Here is a 15,560-nt window from a genome sequence, read left to right as displayed (position 1 = left end):
ATCCAAGAACTAAATTGTTACATGCAGCCAACTTTAAAAGAATGGCATTTTTATCACAGTGGCTTGCCTATTTTACCCCGGAGGCATTGGGGAAAATGTACCTGAGACCAAAAATAAGTGTTTTAGGTGCCAAGCAATTTCTCAGGGGTGGGGGGGGGGGGTTTGGCACCATATTTTTCATTTTTGTTCTCGATTGGAATTTTTGTGGGAGGGAATTTTTAAGGAAATAGAGCTAGCAATCGGGAAGAGAATCTAGCCTTAGCCCAAATCAGCCCTTTTTGTAATATGTAAAGACAGAGAAAAGCAAACAAAGGCTGAAGAGAAATTTTTATCTATCTTTTTCATGGTAGCTCGTTAGTTATTACTCCAGAATTGGAAATCCAGTATAGTTCCCTCACAGGCGAAATGAAGATGACTCGTAATTTTGAAAAAGCTTACTCCAGTAGGGTAGGGGCCATTTAAACATGTGAAAAGAATTGGACTTACTTTAGAAATATAGAGGAGTCGAGGTGAGGGGGGTTACATTTTACGCTGATATAGAAGTCGATTTTGTGGCGGGTTCTGCAATTATAAATATATTCAGATACTGCAATGTAATTATGAGTATTTGTTCATTCGATATTTGGCAATCATATCAGCAAAAAGCATCAGCATTTTTTTAGGGGAATTGCAATTTATGAAGTTTGCTTACTTTTGCACATTTGTATCATTTCAAATATTAATGATGATACTGGCTGCTACTGGTTTATAGTAATTGCACTGTATGATGTTTGCATTTCATTATGGTGTGGCGCTGTTTTTGCTGGTTATTGCAGATTATCACTTTACAATTTAAGTATTGGCTTATAGGAAATTACTGTTTTAAATCAAGTTTTACATCTTGTTTTGCACTATGGGAAAAAGGCTATTTTATGTAGTACTAGGTTCTAATAATTATGACTTTTAATTCAATGGTGAAATGTATTTTATGTACCTTTTGCTTAGCCTAATAAAAAACAATAATAAAACAAAAGTACCTATAGTGAAATACTTAGACATTATTGCTACAAGTAAGTTTCTAAAAGTATACTTATCATAATGCTAGTGATAAACATTGCTAGAAAGTGAAGTGGTGTGCTATAAACATTGTTGTCCTTATTGTGCTTTCACAGTTATTGAGCTTTGAATGTTATGTATGAAGTATGTACTTGGAGATTGGTCATTTCAGATAGAGCCTGTCACATTTAAATATCTTAGGATCAAGATATATATAAGGCAGCCGAAGACCTTTTGAAGGCTAACTTGGGGAGATCTATTAATTCACTGCGGCCTCAAATTAAGGTTTGGGTCACACTGCCTATTTCAGTGGTGGGGAGGGTGGTAATTACTAAGATGGTGGTGCTGCCCAGGATGTTGTACTTTTTTACCAACCTACCTATACTGGTACCGTTTAGGATGTTTGCAGTGCTCTCCACTCTGCAAATTGAGTTAATATGGGGTAAGGGCAGACAGCGCATAGTACTAGCTAAGTTGTATTTAGATACTAAACAGGGAGGGCTGGAGTCCCCGATCTGAAAGCATACTGTTATGCAAGCCAACTGCACTGGCTGGCGTACTGACTGATGGGTCGCTATCTGCAGGATATAGGCATGATACATTCAGCATGGCAAAGGGGCAAACTACATTCACTTCTGTTGCCTAATAGCAGGATATCATTGTCAGCACCACACCCCTGAGACTTATGTTACTTTATTGGAAACATTCAGTTCATTACACTAAAAAGGCGATTCCATATGCCCCCATTATACCCCTTTTGGGATTCGACATACATGGGCAGAATTACTAAGCGTCAAATTGCAGCATAGAGAGCAGTGGGAATGAATACAGTGGGTGATTTCTTCAAAGAGTGTACTATATTGCTGCATGATGAGTTTGTGAGGGAGCATGGAGCACCAGACACTCTTTTTTTGTTACATGCAAGCTTTTTTTTACTATATCCGCAATACATGGACACCATAAAGGGTGAAACCAGCTATGCATGTGCTAGTCACAATGCAGCACCTGATGGGCATTGGTGGACATCTCACCAGGTGGTTGTACAGAAGCATAAGGGTGGTGTCAGCAGTGCCTCTCTGGGTTTTATGAGAAAAGCGAGAAGTGGACGTAGAATGGGCTTCTAGTGATAAGGACTGGGATGTATTGACGGAATACCCTAGAAAGGTGTCAAGGAACCCAAAGTTTAAATTCATCCAACTTATGCTTCTGCATAGGACATATGTGACGCCATACAAACGGAGTTTTATGTTCCCAGACCATTTGGATATGTGCCTGCACTGCCATACACAGGTGGCAGATTTGATGCACATGTTATGGAACTGCCTACGACTATGGCGTTATTGGGAGGCAATAACCACAATATTAACTAATATAGCACTAGTGAGGGGCAATGATAGCCCAGTATACTGCCTACTACGGTTGGGTCCTAAAGGGAAGAAAGGTAGTCCGGCTACAAAATTTAACAACCTGGCACTCATCTTAGCTAAGTGCAACTTAACAATGCATTGAAAAGCTAGCAGGGTGCCATTGCAGAAGGCCTGGCATGATGAGGTTCTGAAATGGGGCAGAGTGGAGGGCGCAGAGCTACATACCACTGGAGTGGTACCAATTACTGGAGGAGCTGGGGGCACTAGACATACTGGAATTTGATGCATAGGATGGGATGTATGGTATCTGGTGGAGAGAAATGGCACGTGGGTCCTAGGGTCTTAGGGCATGAGGAGTTTCGCTATGGCTCAATGGCTTGATGTTCATGCAAACCAAATGCAAAACTAGCGTTGATAAACTAGATACTTGATTATTCAATAATTAGTCGCCGAGCCTGTTGGGGCAGGGTGAAGATGGGGATGATGGTTATTGTTGTGGGTGTTTTAGTTCAAACAAAATGACTCACACGTTATGTGACGTATAGACATAGTATAGACTAAACAGGGGTGTCAAATACCAAGTTATCTCTTGTCAAGGGCATGTATGTTAGCTGTACCAGTGAAGGGTACTAATTGCTGTATTGTATGTAACAAGATATATGCAGATGACTGCTTAAGGCCGGCTTTAGCACTTCCCAAGTGTGAATGTGCAAGAACTGTGCAAATAGGATCAACAAAGATATGTCCGACAATGTCATATGATGCTGATACGGTATACAGATTTTAAAGATGCACCGTAGATTTATTTGCTAATAAAAAAATGGTCTAAAAAAAAAAATGTATGAAGTATGTACAAGCATGGGATACGTACTTGATGCGATAAACATGGCAACAGTTGGTTTAGTAAATATTACATGCATATATGGCAGTAAAAGGAGTAGAAAGATGCATTCAAAAATTAGCATTATATGCAGATCTATGGCAAAGCAGGTAACACCTGCACCCAAACAAAGTACATAACTGAAACTTTATACAATAAGTCAAATGTCGCATTGCTAAGAGGCGCAGCTGTATGTGTTTTTTCAAACCCGTTTATAGTTCTTTTGCTAGTTATTTTAGTGACATGCTTGTAAAAACTAAGTACTTGGTAGTCTGTAAATTGTATTTGACCTGATAAAGATATTGGTAGAGATTAAGCAAATTTTATATTTGAAAGACTGTAATCTCTATTGATGTTGGTTAAGACGTAAAAAAATATATTTAGAAACAAGTAGTATATGTGTGAAGTATGGTATAATTAAAATAATGTTAAAGCAAATACATAATTGAAACTGTATTTAGTAGATTTTGGTATAAAAGGGAGGGGTAATGGACGTAGCATCTGAATTAATGAAACACTTAAACTAGCCATAATATTTAAGCTTAATCCATCAGTGTTCTAGCCTATTGTGCCATTCTAGTTTAGACATGGCCATATACAATTTAGTCTGACCTTGTGCTTTATGGTAACAGTCTAGCCAAAACTGCTAAGCTCAGCCTTTTCTAGACAGGAAACAAGGTTTGTAGGTTTGGTTTGTGGCATTACAGCCATCTCATTCAGGTTTCCCTGAAGTCAAAAGCAAAGTGAGCAAGGGACTCACGTCTGAGCATCTTATGGCAAACAAAGCAGTATAAAACAGGATGGTGATGGAGAGAGCATCTGAACTAATCAAAAACTTACAGGATTTAGTAGGATAGCATGTGCAAATCATTTTGTGAGGTGAAGTGGTGTCTGTTGAGTTTGTAGATATGTAACTTATAAATGTATAAATAGTATCTAAGTCCAGTCATATATTGGCACTTTACTTAAAAAGAGGTATAGACTACAAACTGTAATCTCTACCGCTAACAATTAAAGAACTACTAAGTTATGTTCAGTGTTTATACTGTCTGTAGCAAATATGGTAAACAGGCAAACACTTTTGCAGAGAGAAAGTATGTAAAACTGCAGTTACTGCAATAATAGCAATAACTAACATGCTCATAAATAAAAGATGTGTAGGTTTGTGACAGGTATCTAATTTGAGAAAGATGTTGGCAGCCAATTTTGCGATTGCAAGCTTGTAAGGGATACTTGACTTTAGAAAGATATGCTCAATATTCCAATAACTCTTACAAATACTATATAAACAATAGCTTTTAGAACATATTAGTTAACTAGCATGTTCACTTCAATATTGTTTTGATTGCTACAACTACTGTATTACATCTGTTTAACTTGTTCATTCTCCTTTTTAGGTCTCGAGTGTGCCGTACACTATGCATGCAGTGTCACGCTGCGCAAGCCTATTCTGGGGGATTTGAAAGTGGACCTTGCATTCTACAATGCTCATGCTGTTGTGGAATCCAAGCTACAATTTTATTGGCCTTCGGATGTATGCTGTTTTAAAACAGAACACGCAATAGGCCATAGCTGGCCATGTAGCTCCGCCTATGGCCTATTGGTATCTGTTACACGCACCAGAGGCCATATGTTTTGAATTATTGCGGCGTGACAGCTGAGATAATTCAAAACATATGCTCGCAGTGGCATGCATGCATGAGCCACTGCAAGTTTCTTTTAATTGTTTTCTTTACAAGTGGATTGCTTTGCGATCCGTCGAAGTGCTGCTTGTTTATTTAGGTTGGAATTGTGTTTTTACATGTACGTCTAGAAAATCTGTCAATGATCGGCCCTCCCAGACCTAGATTGCACTTCCTCCCAGAATACATATCTTCATTTACTGACACTCTGGAAAGAACTGCTTTTAAATCATCTTTACTTTTCTATTGTTTCTATGATTTCCATTTACATGCAAAACTCAAGACAGATGAGTGCCTAATAAAAAAAATACTTTTAAAAACTCAAAGTTTGCAAACCAACTTCTGTCACGTTCACACTTGCATTTGAAGAGGCCTTTGGACCTCAGTAAGTACTTCTAAAATAACATTCCAAACCTGTTTCCGCTTTATTTCTAAACCGGTAAAACTCAGCTTGATTGAAGTGACGACCTACATCTGTCGTCTGAGTCATGCAGAGTGAGTGCAAAGTGAGTGTAAAGTGCGTGCAGAGTGCGTGCAGAGTGAGCAGAATGTAGGTGTGTAAGGTCAGCAGTGTGTGTGTGCAGGGTGAACAATGTGTGAATATGCAGGATGAGCTGAGTGTGAGTATGCAGGGTGAGCAGAATGTGAGTATGCAGGGTGAGCAGAGTGTGAGTATGCAGGGTGAGCAGAGTGTGTGTATGCAGGGTGAGCAGAGTGTGAGTATGCAGGGTGAGCAGAGTGTAGGTATGCAGGGTGAGCAGAGTGTTGGTATGCAGGGTGAGCAGAGTGTGATTATACAGGGTGAGCAGTGTGTGAGTATGCAGGGTGAGCAGTATATGAGTATGCTGGATCATCAGTATGTGGGTATCCAGGACCAGCAGTGTGTGAGTGTGCAGGGTGAGCAGTGTGTGAGCATGCAGAGTGAGCAGAATGTAGGTGTGTGGGTTCAGCAGTGTGTGAGTGTGCAGGGTGAAAAGTGTGTGAATACGCAGGGTGAGCAGAGCGTGAGTATGCAGGGCGATCAGTATGTGAGTATGCAAGGTGATCAGTATGTGGGTATCCAGGGCCAGCAATGTGCAAGTGTGCAGAGTGAGCAGTGTGTATGTATGCAGGGTGAGCAGAGTGTAGATGTGTAGGGTCAGCAGTGTGTTAGTGTGCAGGGTGAACAGTGTGTGAATATGCAGGGTGAGCAGAGCGTGAGTATGCAGCGTGAACAGTATGTGGGTGTCCAGGGCCAGCAGTATGCAAGTGTGCAGGCTAAGCAGTGTGTGCATAAGCAAGGTGAGCAGTAAGTAAATGTTCAGGGCCAGCAGTGTGTAAGTATGCAGGGTGAGCAGAGTGTAAGTATGCAGGGTGAGCAGTGTGTGAGTATGCAGGGTGAGCAGAGTGTGATTATACAGGGTGATCAGTATGTAAGTATGCAGGGTGATCAGTATGTGGGTGCCCACGCAAGCCGTATGTGAGGGTGCAGGCTAAGCAGTGTGTGCATATGCAGGGCAAGCAGTATGTAGATATCCAGGACCAGCAGTGTGCAAGTGTGCAAAGTGAGCAGAGGGTGCGTATGCAGGGCGAGCAGTATGTGAGTATGCAGGGTGATCAGTATCTGAGTATGCAAGGTGATCAGTATGTGGGTATCCAGGGGCAACAATGTGTAAGTGTGCAAACTGAGCAGTGTGTATGTATGCAGGGTGAGCAGAGTGTAAGTGTCTACGGTCAGCAGTGTGTTAGTATGCAGAGTGAACAGTGTGTGAATATGCAGGGTGAGCAGAGCGTGAGTATGCAGGGTGAGCAGTATGTGTATGTCCAGGTCCGGCAGTGCGTGAGTATGCAGGGTGAGCAGAGTGTGCTTATGCAGGGTGAGCAGAGTGTGCTTATGCAGGGTGACCAGTGTGCGAGTATGCAGGGTGATCAGTATGCAAGTATGCAGGGGGATCAGTATGTGGGTGTCCAGGGCCAGCAGTATGTAAGTGTGCAGGCTAAGCAGTGTGTGCATATGCAAGGTGAGCAGTATGTAAATGTCCAGGGCCAGCAGTGTGTGAGTGTGCACAGTGAGCAGAGTGTGCGTATGCAGGGTGAGCAATGTTTGAGTATGCAGGGCGATCTGTATGCGAGTATGCAGGGTGATCAGTATGTGAGTATACAAGGTGATCAATTTGTGGGTATGCAGGGCCAGCAGTGTGTAAGTGTGCAGGGTAAGCAGTGTGTGAGTATGCAGGGTGATCAATATGTGAGTATGCAAGGTGATCAGTATGTGGGTATCTAGGGCCAGCAATGTGTAAGTGTGCAGAGTGAGCAATGTGTACGTATGCAGGGTGAGCAGAGTGTAGGTGTCTAGGGTCAGCAGTGTGCAGGGTGAACAGTGTGTGAGTGTGCAGGGTGAGCAGAGTGTATGTATGCAGGGTGATCAGTATGTGAGTATGTAGGGTGATCAGTATGTGGGTGTCCAGGGCCAGCAGTATGTAAGTGTGCAGGCTAAGCAGTGTGTGCATATGTAAAGTGAGCAGTATGTAAATGTTCAGGGCCAGCAGTGTGTAAGTATGCAGAGTGAGCAGAGTGTGCATATGCATGGTGAGCAGTGTTTGAGTATGCAGGGTGATCAGTATGTAGGCGCCCAGGGCCAGCAGTATGTGAGTGTGCAGGCTAAGCAGTGTGTGCATATGCAAGGTGAGCAGTATGTAGATGTCCAGGGCCAGCAGTGTGTGAGGGTGCACAGTGACCAGAGTGTGTGTATGCAGGGTGAGCAGTGTTTGAGTATGCAGGGTGATCAGTATGTGAGTATGCAGGGTTTTCAGTATGTGGGTGTCCAGTGCCAGCAGTATGCAAGTGTGCAGGCTAAGCAGTGTGTGCATATGTAGAGTGAGCAGTATGTAAATGTTCAGGGCCAGCAGTGTGTAAGTATGCAGAGTGAGCAGAGTGTGCGTATGCATGGTGAGCAGTGTTTGAGTATGCACGGTGATCAGTATGTAGGTGCCCACGGTCAGCAGTATGTGAGTGTGCAAGCTAAGCAGTGTGCGCATAATGCATGGTGAGCAGTATGTAGATGTCCAGAGCCAGCAGTGTGTGAGTGTGCAGAGTGAGCAGAGGGTGCGTATACAGGGTGATCAGTATGTGAGTGTGCAAGGTGATCAGTATGTGGGTATCTAGGACGAGCAGTGTGTGTGTGTGAGCAGTGTGTGAATATACAGGGTGAGCAGAGTGAGTATGCAGGGTGAGCAGACTGTAGGTGTCCAGGGTCAGCAGTGTGTGAGCGTGAAGGCTGAACAATGTGTGAACATGAAGGGTGAGCAGAGCGTGAGTATGCAGGGTGAGCAGTATGTGAATGTCCAGGTCCGGCAGTGTGTGAGTGTGCAGGGTGAGCAGAGTGTAAGTATGCAGGGTGAGCTAAGTGCAATTATGCAGGGTGACCAGTGTGTGGGTATGCAGGGTGATCAGTATGTGAGTATGCAGGGTGATCAGTATGTGGGTGTCCAGGGCCAGCAGTATGTAAGTGTGCAAGCTAAGCAGTGTGTGCATATGTAAAGTGAGCAGTATGTAAATGTTCAGGGCCAGCCGTGTGTAAATGTGCAGAGTTAGCAGAGAGTGCGTATGCATTTTGAGCAGTGTTTGAGTATGCAGGGCGATCTGTATGTGAGTATGCTGTGGTACTTTGAAATTTGGGACCGCGTAGGAGGCAGGGCCCTACCCCTGTCTATTCCGGTATTAGCGAACCGCGAATGGTCAATGCGGTATGTACAAGTGCTTTGCATAACATTTCATTGATAAATGCACTATGTATACGATGTTACACAGTGACTTCGTGGGTTCCATCTTGGAGCGGTGGCCATCTTATGGTTGCCCTCACATAGGCTACACATTACGAACAAATACGGGCCTTTAGAACACATGTGCTTTCTGTTTGACTTCTCTGTGACCTGTGCAGCTTGGCTCCGCTGCCCCAGGTCAGTCCGGTCCCACGAGCTCCCCGTCCTTCGGCCACCTGTGATTAGCATCAGGGTTTGACACACCATAAAGCCCTTTCATCCCACACAAGCCTCCGGCTAATCTCTTTCACACCTGACTCTTCCTGCTTTATGGCTTGTTTTCTAAACAGGAGATGCCCGTGTTTATTGGGGCCTGTTGATATCTGATGTGGGATCTGAGCCTCGCTGGGTAAATAATTGTGGGCTGGCTTAACTGGAATGTGGGATGGTCATCATGACTCTGCCTTTTCGTTTGTAATGAATACATGTGAATGACCATATCATAAAACGAGGAATGTGTGCCTGAAGCATGATATTTTGTATTTAAGGAGAAGCCCGTTTCTGTAAGTTTAAGCAGTCTCCTGAGAACATACATTGTGTTGTACTTCTCGGATACCTGTAATTGGTCTGCAGCCAATAAATCGATCTTTGACTTCACCCAGAAGACTCTGTGTTTCTGTAGGTCTGAAACAGGAAGAACCCGAAGTCTTAGGGTGTGTTCCCCTGCACCGCTGGCCTTTAAATTCCCAGTACTTCAGTTGGCGCCCAACTCGGGGCGATTTCAGCGGTACCAGTCCAAACCAGAGGTTCGTGAGGAGCTTCGTGTGGAAATTCCGGAGGAAGGCCGCCACTTCATCGACCCCTGCATGTCGACGTGGTCCGAAAGTCTTTTCTGCGAGGTTCTCCGCGTCCCGACAGCTACGAAGGACTGCTGCCCTGATTAATCGCCCTGTTTTCGACCCTTGACGATTTGGTAGAGCGAAACAATCGAGAGAGTCTTCTGGTGACGCCATCGATCATCGATATTCAGTTAAGTATAAGTGGAACGTCTCCCAGTTTATTTGGTATCCTTCGGGATTTTTGGTATCCTTCGGGATCGTTTTGATTTGGAGCTTGCAAGTGCCAAAGCCAGAGGACTCGTGTATTCACGAGACTATCGTAATCGATAATCCTTTGAAGTTTGAAACTAGACTAGTGAGCGAAGATGCCTGGTTCTAGTATATTTGGAAATTTGTTTTGTTTGGGTTGTAGAAGGGATTCCCAATTAGAGGATTCGTGTCCGGTTCCTCCAATTGGAACTCCAACTTATGAGCTTTATGTAAAACATGGCGTGGGCCCCATTGCATATAATGAAGTATGGATCCGATACACCAGAAAGGACGGTGTTTTAAAATGGCCCCAAAATGGTAGTTTCGATACAGATATCTTAGATAATTTGGAAGTTAAATTGTTTAAAAAGAAAGCCCGGCCGGCGATGTTTGATTCTTTCCGCCTATGGCGAAAGGAAGCCAAACAGAAGGAAATTAAGCTAGCAAAAAGGAATAAGAGAGAAAAAGGTATGTCAATGATGCAAGCAGCTGTGCAATTTAAAGATAATGAGGAGGAACAAATGAATGAGCAGTTACATAGACAGCGCAAACTAGGGATCGATAAATGTTACCCTGTTTTGTCACCCCTTGTGCAAGATGAAACAAAAGAGAAAGAGAAAGATTCCCTAATGTCCCATTTGCTAAGTTCGCCACCCCCGTATGCGCAAAATGCCACAGCGCCTCCACAGCTCGTAAATGTGCAGCCTCCAGTTAATGTGCCGCAAGCCTTCCCACAGCCGCCAGCTCCTCCTCAGCCGGCTCCTATCCCTGCAGTGCAGCCCTCTCAAGGGCCGCCAGTTTTGTTACCGGTTGCCCCTGCGCTTCCTGCGACTTTGCCTAGTACATCAGCTGCCTCCCCTGGCGCTCTTCCTTACACTACCCAGGTACCTGTATCTGCACCCGCTTTTCTTCCCTCTGTCTTTCCCCCCGTTTTCGCCTCAATTTCTCCTTCAGCAGGACAACGTCTAGCTAATGTAGTTACTAGTTTAATGTCGCCTCTCTTTGGGTCATCTAGTGTGACCCCTGGTTTACAACGTAAGCAATTGCGTAGTCAGCTAACTAATCCTGAAGAGAAAGAGGTGTTAGATCATCTGGCGCATAGGTGGATTGGTTTCCCTTCACTCTATGAGGTGGAATCAGTTGTTAACGTTTTCCACCAATGGGATGCCCCAAAACAGAGGTATGTGTTTGACAAAATGTGTGAATTCCTCTGTGAGGAATTGGAGGATCATGGTTCAAACCCAAACCCGCAGGAGTTGTGTCTAGTGCGGTTTGATTTTGGAACAGGTACAATTGTGGGTCCCGATGTAGATAAAGCGGTTGCGACTTTACTGTCCTTCAGGAATAGCGATTGTCAGCAATCATTGTTCGAACAGGAAATCCCTGTGGGGAAGAAGGTAAAAGCGCGCCAATATCCAATGCGTGAGGTTCCCCCAGTTTGGAGACCTGCTGATCCAAATGCTGTTCCACCTGTCGTAGCACATTTTCAGCGTGTTTGGGTACATGTCCCATGGAAGCGTTCTGAGGTGTTAGCGCTTAAGCAGACATTGTCTGACCCCCGTAAAAACCCTGCAGGATATTATAAGGAGTTATCACAAACTGCAGACTCATGTGTCATGAATCTGGCTGATATAGATATGTTGTTCGGGAATGTGGTTCCACAGCCTTTATGGGGATCCATTCGTAATGTAGATCACTCTGCAGAATTGGGTAACACATAGGCTAATATCATCGATGCAGACACTAGACAAGTTGGTGGTGCGAAGCCTGACCCTTTGGTAGCAGAACTCCCTGGTAGAATTATCACTTACATGAAGACTTTAATGCCCGCGATGCGCGTGAATTGGGATAAACTATCCGCATGCAAGCAGAAGAAAGATGAGACAGTGTGCGATTTCTTTACAAGGTTTGAAGAAACGTTTATCGACCACAGTGGTCAAGACATGAGTACTGAAGGTGGCCAACGGTTATTTGTGGATAAATTTGTGCAGAATCTACTCCCCGAGTTGTGTAAGAAATTAAAAGATTCAGAGAGTTCTTGGGCCGTTTCCTCTTCAGCGCAAATACTGGCTACTGCACAGTATTATGAAAATAGAGATAAGGACGAGAAAGATAGAACAGACAAGAAAACGAAAGAACTGAAAACGAAGGTCCTTTTACAGCAGGCTTACCCGCCACGTGGAGGACAGAATAATTATAGGCAAACCCAAGGTATCTATCAGCAGCCCCAACAGTTTCAGAATAACCAGCAAATGAATGGGTATTATCAACCCCGTATCCCTGTAGGTCCTAATCAATGTTCATATTGCAGAGAGGAAGGTCATTTCAAGTATAATTGTCCTAAATTAATGCAGCGTACTAGTAATGCGTATGGCGCAAGAGGTAGAGGTGGTCAGCAAGCTCCTAGAGGTAGAGGGCGTGGAAATGTTCCCCAGAACGCGCGTCCTCTTCCGCCTCAAAATACGATAAATAGCTTTGATCAGCAAGCCAATGCTACTGGTAATACAGCTCAGTACTATAATAATGATTATTATGCAGAAGACGACAATGTGGAAGGTAATGATTACTAGGACAGCCATAGACAGAGAGAGGGAGTTGTTTCAGTGCCAGTGGATAAGAGTGGACCGTATGTTAAAGTGACTACAGCGGGTGTAACAGAGCCCTTTCTGCTGGACACTGGTGCTGCAAAGAGTTCAATCATGTATTCAAAACTCCCTGGCGCGCCTTTGTCTGGCAAAATGAATGTTTCAGTAGGTTTTTCTGGCGCCCCAGTTAGGAACCCGATTTCTAGTCCTATGCCCCTTTCTGTTGAACCTTGTGAGCTAAAAGCACCCCTCATCCTTACGACAGGTTGTGGTGCAGGTTGTGGTGAAAATCTGTTAGGATTGGATTTGTTAAAAAGATTGCATGCAACGCTATATTGTTCTCCCTCAGGAGTACAACTTACATTAGGTAAGGAAGTGATTTCCCCGATGTATTTGTCAAAGAATGCAATGCCACCTGAATTGTCATCCCTTCCGGATGTCCTTTGGGCTACTGGTCCCAATGATGTGGGTCTCTTGGAAATACCGCCATATGTGGTCACTTTGAAAGCCAATGTCAGATTGCCACGCATTCCCCAGTATAAGATCTCCAATGAAGGTCAGAAAGCGTTGTTAGCAATTGTCAGCGATTTGATTAAAAAGGGTGTAATTGAAGAGACAAGAGGCAACGTTTGCAATAGTCCTGTTTTACCTGTCTTAAAACGAACGGACCCTTCACAGCCACCTGTTTACAGATTTGTGATTGATCTTAGAGAGGTAAATAAGATTGTTGTGCCACAGTTTCCAGTTGTCCCTGATATAACTGCCTTGTTAACTATGATTCCAGCCTCCGCTGCATGGTTCTCAGTGATCGATTTAAAGAATGCTTTCTTTAGCATCCCAATTGCAGAGGAGAGCAGGGACATTTTTGGCTTCAGTTTAGGAGGTCGAAGCTTCCGCTTTAAACGCGCTCCCCAGGGCTACTGTGAAAGTCCATCAATATACAGTCAAACTTTAAAAGCGCAGCTTGATGCACTTGTTTTACCTAGTGGCGCGATCCTCATTCAGTACGTTGACGATTTGCTAATCACCGCGGATACTGAAAAGATTTGCAAAGAAGCTACATTGTCCTTGTTGCGTCATTTGTCTGCCTCTCATCATAAAGTATCTCTCTCCAAATTGCAATATTGTCGACAAGAAGTGACCTACTTAGGTCATCTCTTATCGAAGGAGGGAAGGAAACTGACCCCAGAACGAATTCAAGCCATTGCACAATTGAGTGTGCCAAGAACACAGAGAGAAGTGCGTGCTTTCTTAGGCATTACTTCATACTGTAGGCACTGGATACCAAATTTTTCTTTGCTAGCAAAACCTTTGTTAGCACTAACATGTAAAGACACACCGAATCCTATCCCATGGTCTGAAGAGTGTCAGAAAAGTTTTTGGGAATTGCGTAATGCATTATGTTCAGCTCCTGTGTTGGGTACCCCTGACTACAGTAAGCCTTTTACATTGTATGTTCATGAAAAAGATGGTTGCGCATTATCAGCGTTAACACAGCCTTTTGGAGACAGACCGCGTCCATGCGCGTATTTTTCGTCAACCTTGGACCCGGTAGCGAGGGCATTGCCAAGTTGTTTGAGAGCTACAGCTGCAGCAGCTATGTCTATTCGACAGTCTGCTGGACTGGTAATGGATAACACATTGATTGTTATGGTTCCACATGCTGTGGACACATTGTTAAACAGGACCAAGACACAGCACTTAACTAGTGCGCGATTGTCAGGATATGAATTGACACTGTTGGCAAACCATATACACATAAAGAGATGCAACACGTTAAATCCAGCTACATTATTGCCGATTCCAGCAGACCTAGATGAGATTGAGCAACATGATTGTCTGTTCAGAACAGAAGAAGAGACGAAAGGGAGAATAGATCTTAAAGATACTCCCCTGACTGAGTGTGATGGTACCTTATGGGTGGATGGTTCGTGCTTCAAGCTTCCGAATGGTGATACGACTGCTGCATATGCTATCACAACTTTGCACACGATTGTTGAAACTGCACGAGTGCCACATAATTCGGCTCAAGCAGCAGAATTGATTGCCCTTACAAGAGCATGCGTGTTGTCTGAAGGAATGAAAGTGAACATATATACTGACAGTCAGTACGCCTTTGGCGTGGCGCACAGTTTTGGGCGATTGTGGAAAGAACGTGGGTTCCTGACTTCGCATGGAGCTAAAATTCAGAATGGCAAGTTGGTGAATGATCTCCTTGAGTCACTGACCCTACCGTTACAAGTTGCGATTATGAAATGCAGTGCGCACAAGAAAATCACTGATGATGTTGGTCGTAGTAATGCGTTTGCTGATGAAATCGCGAAAGAAACGGCAAAAGATGTGAAGACTCGAATGTATGTTGCAGGCCCTGCAAGATGGGTTGGTGATGTTGGAATGTGTGAAGACACGATAGAGAGTGTGAAGACCCTTCAAGCTGAAGCCACGGAGAAAGAGTTGAGCAAGTGAAGAGAAAGTACGGGTAAATTGGATGAGAATGGTTGTTGGGTTGATTTGTCAGAACATCGGCGATGGTTGCTACCTGATGCATATGTGCTTCCAGTGGTTACTATGGCACATGGAATGGCACATATCAGTGTGAAAGGAGTCTGTAAGTTGTTGGCTCCAGTATGGCAGAATGCTGGAATTCCCAAGTGTGCAGATAATGTGGTCAAGAATTGTATGGTATGTTTGAAATACAACCCTGGTAGAGGAACCCCAACTCCAGCTGGTCATTTTGCGCCTCCATCATATCCATTTGAGGTTTTGCAGCTAGATTTTATCCACATGGAGAGGTGCAACAACTTGAAATATGTACTAGTTGTTGTTTGCGCTTTTTCAAAATGGATAGAAGCATATCCCCTAAAAGACAACACTGCTCTATCCACAGCCAAAGCCCTTGTGAAAGAATTCTTCCCTAGGTTTGGAATGCCAAGAATGGTGTGGAGTGATAATGGGAGTGAATTTGTGGGTCGAGTGATGAAGAATGTATGTGAGGGGTTAGGGATAAAGCAAAAATTCCACGCTGCAAATCACCCCCAATCAGCTGGATTAGTAGAGTGCTACAACGGCACTCTAAAGCTCAAACTGGCCAAAATCCAGGCGAGCACCGGTCTTAAATGGCCTGACGCTCTGCCTTTAGCACTCCTATCCACCAGAATGACTGTGCATTCACGAGTGGGACTT

At 44.0% G+C, this 15,560-nt stretch overlaps 2 protein-coding genes across 3 annotated transcripts in view; one reads left to right on the top strand and one right to left on the bottom strand.

Moving 5' to 3' along the window:
- Positions 1 to 15,560, top strand: part of LOC146871779 (uncharacterized) — a 490,516-nt gene that overhangs the window by 356,025 nt on the left and 118,931 nt on the right. The window lies entirely within an intron of this gene.
- The window catches only part of LOC146871780 (uncharacterized), a 36,117-nt gene that overhangs the window by 10,047 nt on the left and 10,510 nt on the right, over positions 1 to 15,560 (bottom strand). The window lies entirely within an intron of this gene.

The sequence above is a fragment of the Triturus cristatus genome, chromosome 1_1, assembly GCF_964204655.1.
Source record: "Triturus cristatus chromosome 1_1, aTriCri1.1, whole genome shotgun sequence".
NCBI classification, from domain to species: Eukaryota; Metazoa; Chordata; class Amphibia; order Caudata; family Salamandridae; genus Triturus; species Triturus cristatus.
This window is presented reverse-complemented; position numbering and strand designations above follow the sequence as displayed.